The sequence below is a fragment of the Panicum hallii genome, chromosome 8 (assembly GCF_002211085.1).
Source record: "Panicum hallii strain FIL2 chromosome 8, PHallii_v3.1, whole genome shotgun sequence".
Taxonomy (NCBI): domain Eukaryota; kingdom Viridiplantae; phylum Streptophyta; class Magnoliopsida; order Poales; family Poaceae; genus Panicum; species Panicum hallii.
In genome coordinates this window covers 38,086,948-38,094,900 of record NC_038049.1, presented here as the reverse complement: position 1 = coordinate 38,094,900, position 7,953 = coordinate 38,086,948, and positions in this window count along the sequence as shown.

Below are 7,953 nucleotides of genomic sequence, written 5' to 3'. Positions count from 1 at the left end.
GGCGTATGGGCATGGGTCCTCGCCGGAGCCTCGCGCTCGCCTGACCCCAGACGCTGGACGGGTCGGGAAGGGAGGCGAGGTGTCGTCAAGGCCTCAGGGGTGGCCAAGCCGGTGATGACGCCGACATGCGCCGCTGCACATGCTGTCGGCGGCCGGCCCGCCGGTACCAGAAGCCGTCCATGTTACCGAATCCGTGCCTGTGCCCGCGCGTGGCCAGCGGTGACCGTTTTGTATATGTCCACTGGGACTGGGCACTGGGTTGAGCCGTGGCGACGGTGCCCAAACTCCAAACCGAGTAACTAAACGTGCGCCGCCCACGCCACGGGACCAGCAAGGCGGTAACCACGCTAGCCCGTGCCTACGCGCGTGCCGACCGTTGGATAATAGAGTGGCGACATCAAGTGAAGGTAACGATGCCCGGCCACGCCAAGAGGGGATTCCCGACCAGACAAACATACACACCCGAGAGAAAATTAATACTCCCTCCATAACTATTGTTGCTCTATTTAAATCAGAAAAATATAAAATTAGTATCAAAATTTTTCTAAAAATATAACATATCTATTGTTGCTCTATTTAAATCTTATTTATTCAAAAATAATGGGCATAACTACAAGCAACCAAATATTATGAATATAAAAAAATGGATTCGAATAACTGATAAATATAGTGCCAATAGATAGGTTATATTTTTGGAAAACTTTTGATACCCATATCGTACCTTTTTTATTTAAAATGAATTATTTATAAATTTTTTATTTTTAAATTGAATATTTTTAAAATGGATTACTTCTAATCAAGAAAACAACCTTACTTATCATATAATAAATGCAACACATACTTTTTAGTTGGTCCTCCAATATTTTAACTGGAAACTCCTCTTTACTGGTGCTATTTATTGCCATAACCCATACCAATAGTAGCTGAAGCGTCCCCCCATCAGGGAAGTGTGGCAGAACCAACCTGAATTATACCGGCTCAAGTACGCTAGTCCTTCCTGGAGGGCTATCTCGTACTTCAAACGGTATAATACTATTGGTCTGTCGGGTAACGTCCCGATAAACCACCGAACGCAGGATCCAACAAGGTACCTCACACGAAGGTGAGTCCAGAGATACAATGCCAAAATAATTTACACCACAGGCAGATATATATTACAAAAGTTTACAAAGCATCATTAGCTCTCATTAAAGAGAGATTATTACAAAACAGGTTTAAGTTTGAATTCAAAGCAGCGGAGTTTGAAAAGCGTAACCATTATACACGTCTTTATTACAGATGTCACACTAGCCCTGGTATGACATCATTCGGCGGATTCTGTGTTGGCCGGGGACGGATCCCATTCCACGGACCAACCATCAGGCAAAGGGTAGGGCCACGGTGTAATGAATGCTGGCTCATCAGAAGGGTTACCTGAAGTAAATCAACAAAGCAAGGCTGAGTATACTAATACTCAGCAAGACTTACCCGGAATTGGGTATACCTTAGCCCGTAACTAGACTCATGACGGCTTTTAGCTTTTGGGTAGGGTTTTCAGCTGAAAAGCAACAAAGAGTAGATCCTTATTTTCAAGTTTTAGCTTTCAGATTCTAGTGGTTTAACCATTCTAGGTAAGCACCTATAACTATTCAATCATGGTAGAATATTTACTCAAGCATCATCTTTAACATTCACATAACTGCTCTTGTTACTCTATGTGATAAAGGGGATAAGCAGTCTCATACATCGTGAGAGGCGGACGATTCTGAATCGAGATTCAACCCTTGCAAGGTAAACCTAACACACACGCTTGGAACACCAAAGGGTCGTTCCGAAGCAACCGTTTGCCTTTCATTCCGACTCGTGGATCAGGGCCACCACAAGCGACTGCAGGTCATACGCACTACAAAAGTGCAGGACGTACGTCTGTAGCGCGACTACAAAACCCGTACTCCTGGTTGCCCAGCAACACATATGCCTACACGTCGAACAAAGTAACCAAAAGAAGCAAATACATGTGGTGGGGGGTATGTCCACTCCTCGGGCCGATCGGTTACTAGGCTTACCGCTTACCATATTTCACGGCATGTGGCTAGTACTTTCAAACGCTTAACCACCGCTACCACACACTGCGACCTTATCAAATTCATCAACACAGACGGGGTATCATCTTGACCATGATACCTCATAAAACTCCCGTCCGGTATCCTTATAGTGACAACGGGATGTAAATCATTACAATTCCTAAGTCGCGCGAGTGACAGGAAATCACTCGACTTCTACCGGTCTTATAAGCAGAGCAGCTATTCGGACTCAAATTCTAGTGTTCAATACATTGGTTCCTGGAGTAATGCAACTAAGTTTCCAATCAATTCCTAAGAACCTAATGCATAAAGATATATAAATAACATAGGTTGCAGTGTAATAAAGTAGGGGTTATGTCCGGGGCTTGCCTTCGCTGGTAGGGTTGGGGTTAGTCAAACTAGATTCTTCTGAACCTTTGTTCAGGGCTTCGGAGAAACCCGTAATAAGAGTCCCGGGGTCTTCTGAATAACCTTCTTCTTGTTCCGGGATTAACTGATAATCCCCGTCAGCGAGAGTGGTCGATTCTACATGAGATGCAAATTACAAGTTATAGAATGCCTTTACCTTTAGTTTACTTCCCGATAAAGTTGCAATCCAATATAAATAACCTTTTATTTTGATATATTTCCTAATTACTTTGTATTGGGCAGTCATTTATTGAGTACTAATAAATTTACTTAGATTCATTAAACAATAAATTTAATTAGGTTAAGTGTTCACTTAGTAGCATGGAGCAGCAGGTGGTGTGGTTTCCATAAATATTTATATTAAAAGTTTTACATATTAACCTCTTAATTTTAAGTTGCTATTACCTTATACATCTAATATATAATATCCAATCTAATCATCATCAAATTCTTGGTTGAAAATTTCTAATAAGATGTTATAGTATTACAAACAGAACTTTAATCTATTTTCATGATTTTAGAACATTTAAAACTATATTTATTAATTATACTATGTAGACTACACATTATTTCTAACAAAATCTATACAAGAAGAAAATATTACTAAAGTACAAGATTAATTATTTTACTTCAATTCTATATGCTAAAAGAAAATTATTGGCTCTGGTTTTACTAATTTATCATTTTTCTATGAATTACTATGTAATTCTTAAGCCTACAAGCAATTAACTTTGATATTTAAATTAGGTCATCAAGCATTCAAAAACTGAAGTCGACCCTTAAAACAAAGTTACAGATCTTCGTCTAAAGATTCCAACAAAATTTAGTTTACCATTTTATGATTTTTCCTTAAAGAGATATGGTATTTCTAAGTTAACAGCAAAAATTACATAAGGAGGTCCTTGGCTACTATTCCACTGAGTCTAGGGCTTTGCAAGAAACCCCCTGGGTTTCTTTTCCTTCTAACCCGAGATCCCTGGCCATGAACCCGAGCAGAGCAGGGCGGTGACGGCCGTGTTCCGGCGACGGTGGTCGCCGGCGGCGAGGTCCAAGGGGTGGGAAAGGAACAGGAGCTCACAAGGGTCTCTATGCGCCACGTGTCGAGGGTTGGAACGGCCGGAAAGAGGGATCCCGACGAGGACCCGAGACGGCGGCGGAGGGGTCAACGGCGACGAGGGTGCTCCGGCGATGAACGTCGGCCAACAACCTGCGCACGAGAACCAGTGAGTCATGGGGAACGTGCATGTGTCATCAATTGGATGAATTGATGCAAGATGGAGGGAGTTCGACGGAGACCGAGGCGGCGGCGGCGAGGAAGATCGCCGGCGAGCGTCGGGAAGGCGCTGTGGTGCACCAGAGGGTCAACGGTTGGGTCCTACAGCTTCAGGGCGATGATGTGGTGCTGTCTAGGGTGATGTGGTGGCTCGGGATCGCTTGAGGGGTGCTGCCCACGGTGAGGCCGAGGGCGGCGGCGGATGTTGCTCGTCGGCGACGAGTTTCCAATGGAATTTGGAGGGCCGCAGATGGTCGAGGAGCTTCAGTGGACTGTGGAAAAGCTTGTGCAGGTGGTGATTGAGGCGGAGGAGGTCCGGAGTGGGCTGCCCACGGGCGGGTGGTGCGCGGCCGGAGAAGAAGGAGACGGCGGCGGCGGAATGCAGCTCAAGCACTGTAATTTGGACGTTGTGGTTAGCCAAACAGCAAGTGGGCGTGGAGGTGGTGCTGCTGCGCGCGAGGGAGGGAGGGTTAATGCACCGAGGCGGCCTGTCCACGGCGACCAGGAGGTGGCGGCCGGCGGTAGCCTCGGTTTACCGTGGCGCGCGCGCGTGAGGCCACCAGGGGAGAGGAAAGAAGTCGAGGCCGGGAGGGGAGGACGCGTGGGAGGTGTGGCAGCTGGAGGTGGCGCTCGGATGGCCGTGCCGGCGGTGAACGGCGGCGACAGGAGCAGCGCAGAAGGGGGAAGCGGCGGTGGTCAGAGGAGGAAGAAGCAGAGAGCTGTCAGGAGGACTATTTTGTGAAATTCAAAAATTCCAGGGACTCCACTGTAATCTAAAATTTTCTCACTGCTACAAGGGTCAAATGGAAAAGTGCTCAACATGAAAGTTGTAGAAAATTTCAGATCCTACAAGATTGATTTAAGGTTCAAGTTCCAAATCTCAAAGGATAAAGTTTTATTTTAAATTTTAGAGCATCATTCAAATTATACACTTTGTCTTGTAATTCCAACAATTTGCTTTAATGCTTAGGGTCTTTTTACAAGTTTTCCTGCAGTCATCATTACTAGTTCTTTTTACACTTTAGTCCTTAGGTAAAATTGAGTTTTACTTTTATCTTTTACCATTTCACATGTAAATCCTTATATGTTTGTAATAATTACTTAAAGGTCCTTAATTTCATTTTAAGCCTATTTCCCTTAGTGTTTATTTAACTTTTGATCTTTTATTAGTTATAGCCATCTGAAATTTGACATTAAGAACATTTCCACTTACTTGTACAAGAGAAATTATAAAACTCATAATTTACAAATATACCCTTATTGCGTTGTACAAGTTGTATACACTATATCCTGCTTACATATAATATACCTAACTTAGTATCTAATTGACAAACTACCTGGATATCACAGCCTTCCCCCCTTAAAAAGAATCTCGTCCCGAGATTCCGAAGCTGAATAGAATTCAATGATTAGATTTGGGGATTGGCTTGAAAGAAGTCTGGAAAATTCCGTTGAAGATAAGACTCAGTTTCCCAAGTCGCTTCTTCTTCGGTGTGATGATCCCACAAGATCTTGTACATCTTAACTGCCCTTCTTCTGGTGAATCTTTCCTTAGTATCCAGAATTCGAAGAGGTTGCTCGATGTACGACAAATCAGGTTCAATCTCAAGGGTACTTGTCTCAACAATTTCTGTGGGTACTTTGACACACTTCTTAAGTTGAGAGATGTGAAAGACATTGTGAATAGCTGCCCATTGAGATGGAAGACGAAGTTTGTAAGCCACTGGGCCACAATTATCAAGAATTTCAAAGGGTCCGACATACCGAGGTGCTAACTTTCCTTTTTTGCCGAAACGTTGGACACCTTTGGTAAGTGATACTCGGAGATAGACAAAATCTCCTATCTGGAATTGTAGAGGTTTCCTCCTCTTATCTGCATAGCTCTTTTGTCTGGACTGAGCGGTTTTAAGAGTAGATTGAATAACCTTAACCTTATCTTCGGCTTCAACAACTAGGTCTGGTCCGAAGACTTTGCGTTCACCGGTCTCTGACCAACTCAATGGAGTTCGGCATCTACGACCATATAACGCTTCAAAAGGAGCCATTTGAAGACTAGCTTGGTAACTGTTGTTGTAGGCAAATTCAGCTAGACCAAGACACTTGTCCCAACTTGTACCATAATGAATAATACAAGCTCGGAGCATGTCTTCAAGAATTTGGTTAATTCGCTCAGTCTGCCCATCAGTCTGAGGGTGATATGCAGAGCTTCGAATTAATTTAGTCTCTAGAGCTGATTGCAATTGCTCCCAGAACCGTGCGATAAATTGGGGTCCACGATCAGATATGATAGTTTTTGGAACCCCATGCAATCGAACGATTTGTTCCAGATAGACTTCGGCATACTTCTTAGCAGAGTAAGTGGTATGCACCGGAAGAAAATGAGCTGTTTTTGTGAGTCTATCGATGATTACCCATATGGAGTCATGTTTTTGAGATGTGTTAGGAAGACCAACAATGAAATCCATACTAATGTCTTCCCATTTCCATGACGGAATGGGTAATGGCTGAAGTGTACCAGAAGCCTTGAGATGACTGGCTTTGACTCTCTGGCATGTATCGCACTCAGACACATATTTGGCAATTTCTCTCTTCATTCTGGTCCACCAAAAATGTTGCCGAAGATCGTGATACATCTTGGTGCTACCAGGATGAATAGAGAATTTGGACAAATGTGCCTCGTCGAGGATTTGCTTACGAAGTTGATGATCCTTAGGTACAACAAGTCGATCGTTGAACCATAGGACTCCTTGACGATCAGTGTAAAAACACCGATATTTAGCTTCTCCCTGGGATAGCTTGGATTTAATAATTTTGACACCCTCATCATGTAGCTGCGACATGACGATCTTATCCCGCAAAGTAGACTCAACGGAGATCAAGTTTAAACTACCTTGGGGAATAATCTCCAGATTGAGTCTCCGCATTTGATGGCAAAGAGTGTCATTAAAAGTGGATATGGTCAAACAATGACAATGTGACTTGCGGCTAAGTGCGTCCGCAACCACATTGGCTTTGCCCGGATGATAGTGTACTTCAAGGTCATAATCCTTGATTAATTCCAACCAACGCCTTTGCCTCATATTTAAATCAGCCTGAGTGAAAATGTACTTGAGGCTCTTATGGTCAGTGTAAATGTTACACTTAGCGCCCATAAGATGATGTCTCCAGATCTTGAGAGCATGAATGACTGCTGCCAATTCAAGATCATGTGTCGGATAATTTTGCTCATGAGTCCGGAGTGCTCGGGATGCATAAGCAATAACCCGGTTGTTTTGCATAAGAACACAACCAAGGCCAATTCCGGAAGCGTCGCAGTAGACATCAAAAGGCTGGTTACTATCTGGCTGAGCTAGTACTGGAGCAGTCGTCAGAAGTTTTCTTAAAGTGTGAAATGCTTCCTCACACTTCTCGTCCCAATGGAACTTAACTTCTTTCTTGAGTAGCTCAGTCATGGGTTTAGCTATCTTGGAGAAGTCTGGAATGAATCGGCGATAATAGCCTGCCAATCCAAGGAAACTCCGTATTTGATGGACTGAGGTGGGAGGATTCCAGTCCATAACCTCTTGAACTTTGGTTGGATCAACCGATATGCCTTGACTGGAGATAGTATGTCCCAAAAATTTCACGCTATCCAGCCAGAATTCACATTTTGAAAATTTGGCATAAAGGCGATGATCACGTAGTCGTTGAAGAACGACACGCAGATGATTAGCATGGTCTTCATTGGTTTTGGAGTAGATCAGAATGTCATCGATGAAGACCACGACGAATTTATCAAGCTCCGGCATAAATACGGAATTCATGAGATACATGAAATATGCCGGTGCATTTGTAAGTCCAAAAGACATGACCAGATATTCATAAAGTCCATATCTGGTTGAGAAAGCCGTTTTTGGAATGTCACTAGGCCTGATCTTGATTTGATGATATCCGGAGCGTAAATCAATCTTGGAAAAGACCTTTGCTCCAGCTAGTTGATCAAACAAGATATCAATGCGGGGAAGGGGATACTTATTTTTAATGGTAACCGCATTGAGTGGACGGTAGTCGACACATAACCTTAGGCTATCGTCTTTCTTCTTGACAAAGAGAGCAGAACAACCCCAAGGTGAAGCGCTGGGGCGTATATAACCCTTATCAAGAAGATCTTGGAGCTGGATTTTCAATTCTGCCAACTCATTTGGAGGCATGCGATAAGGCCTTTTTGAA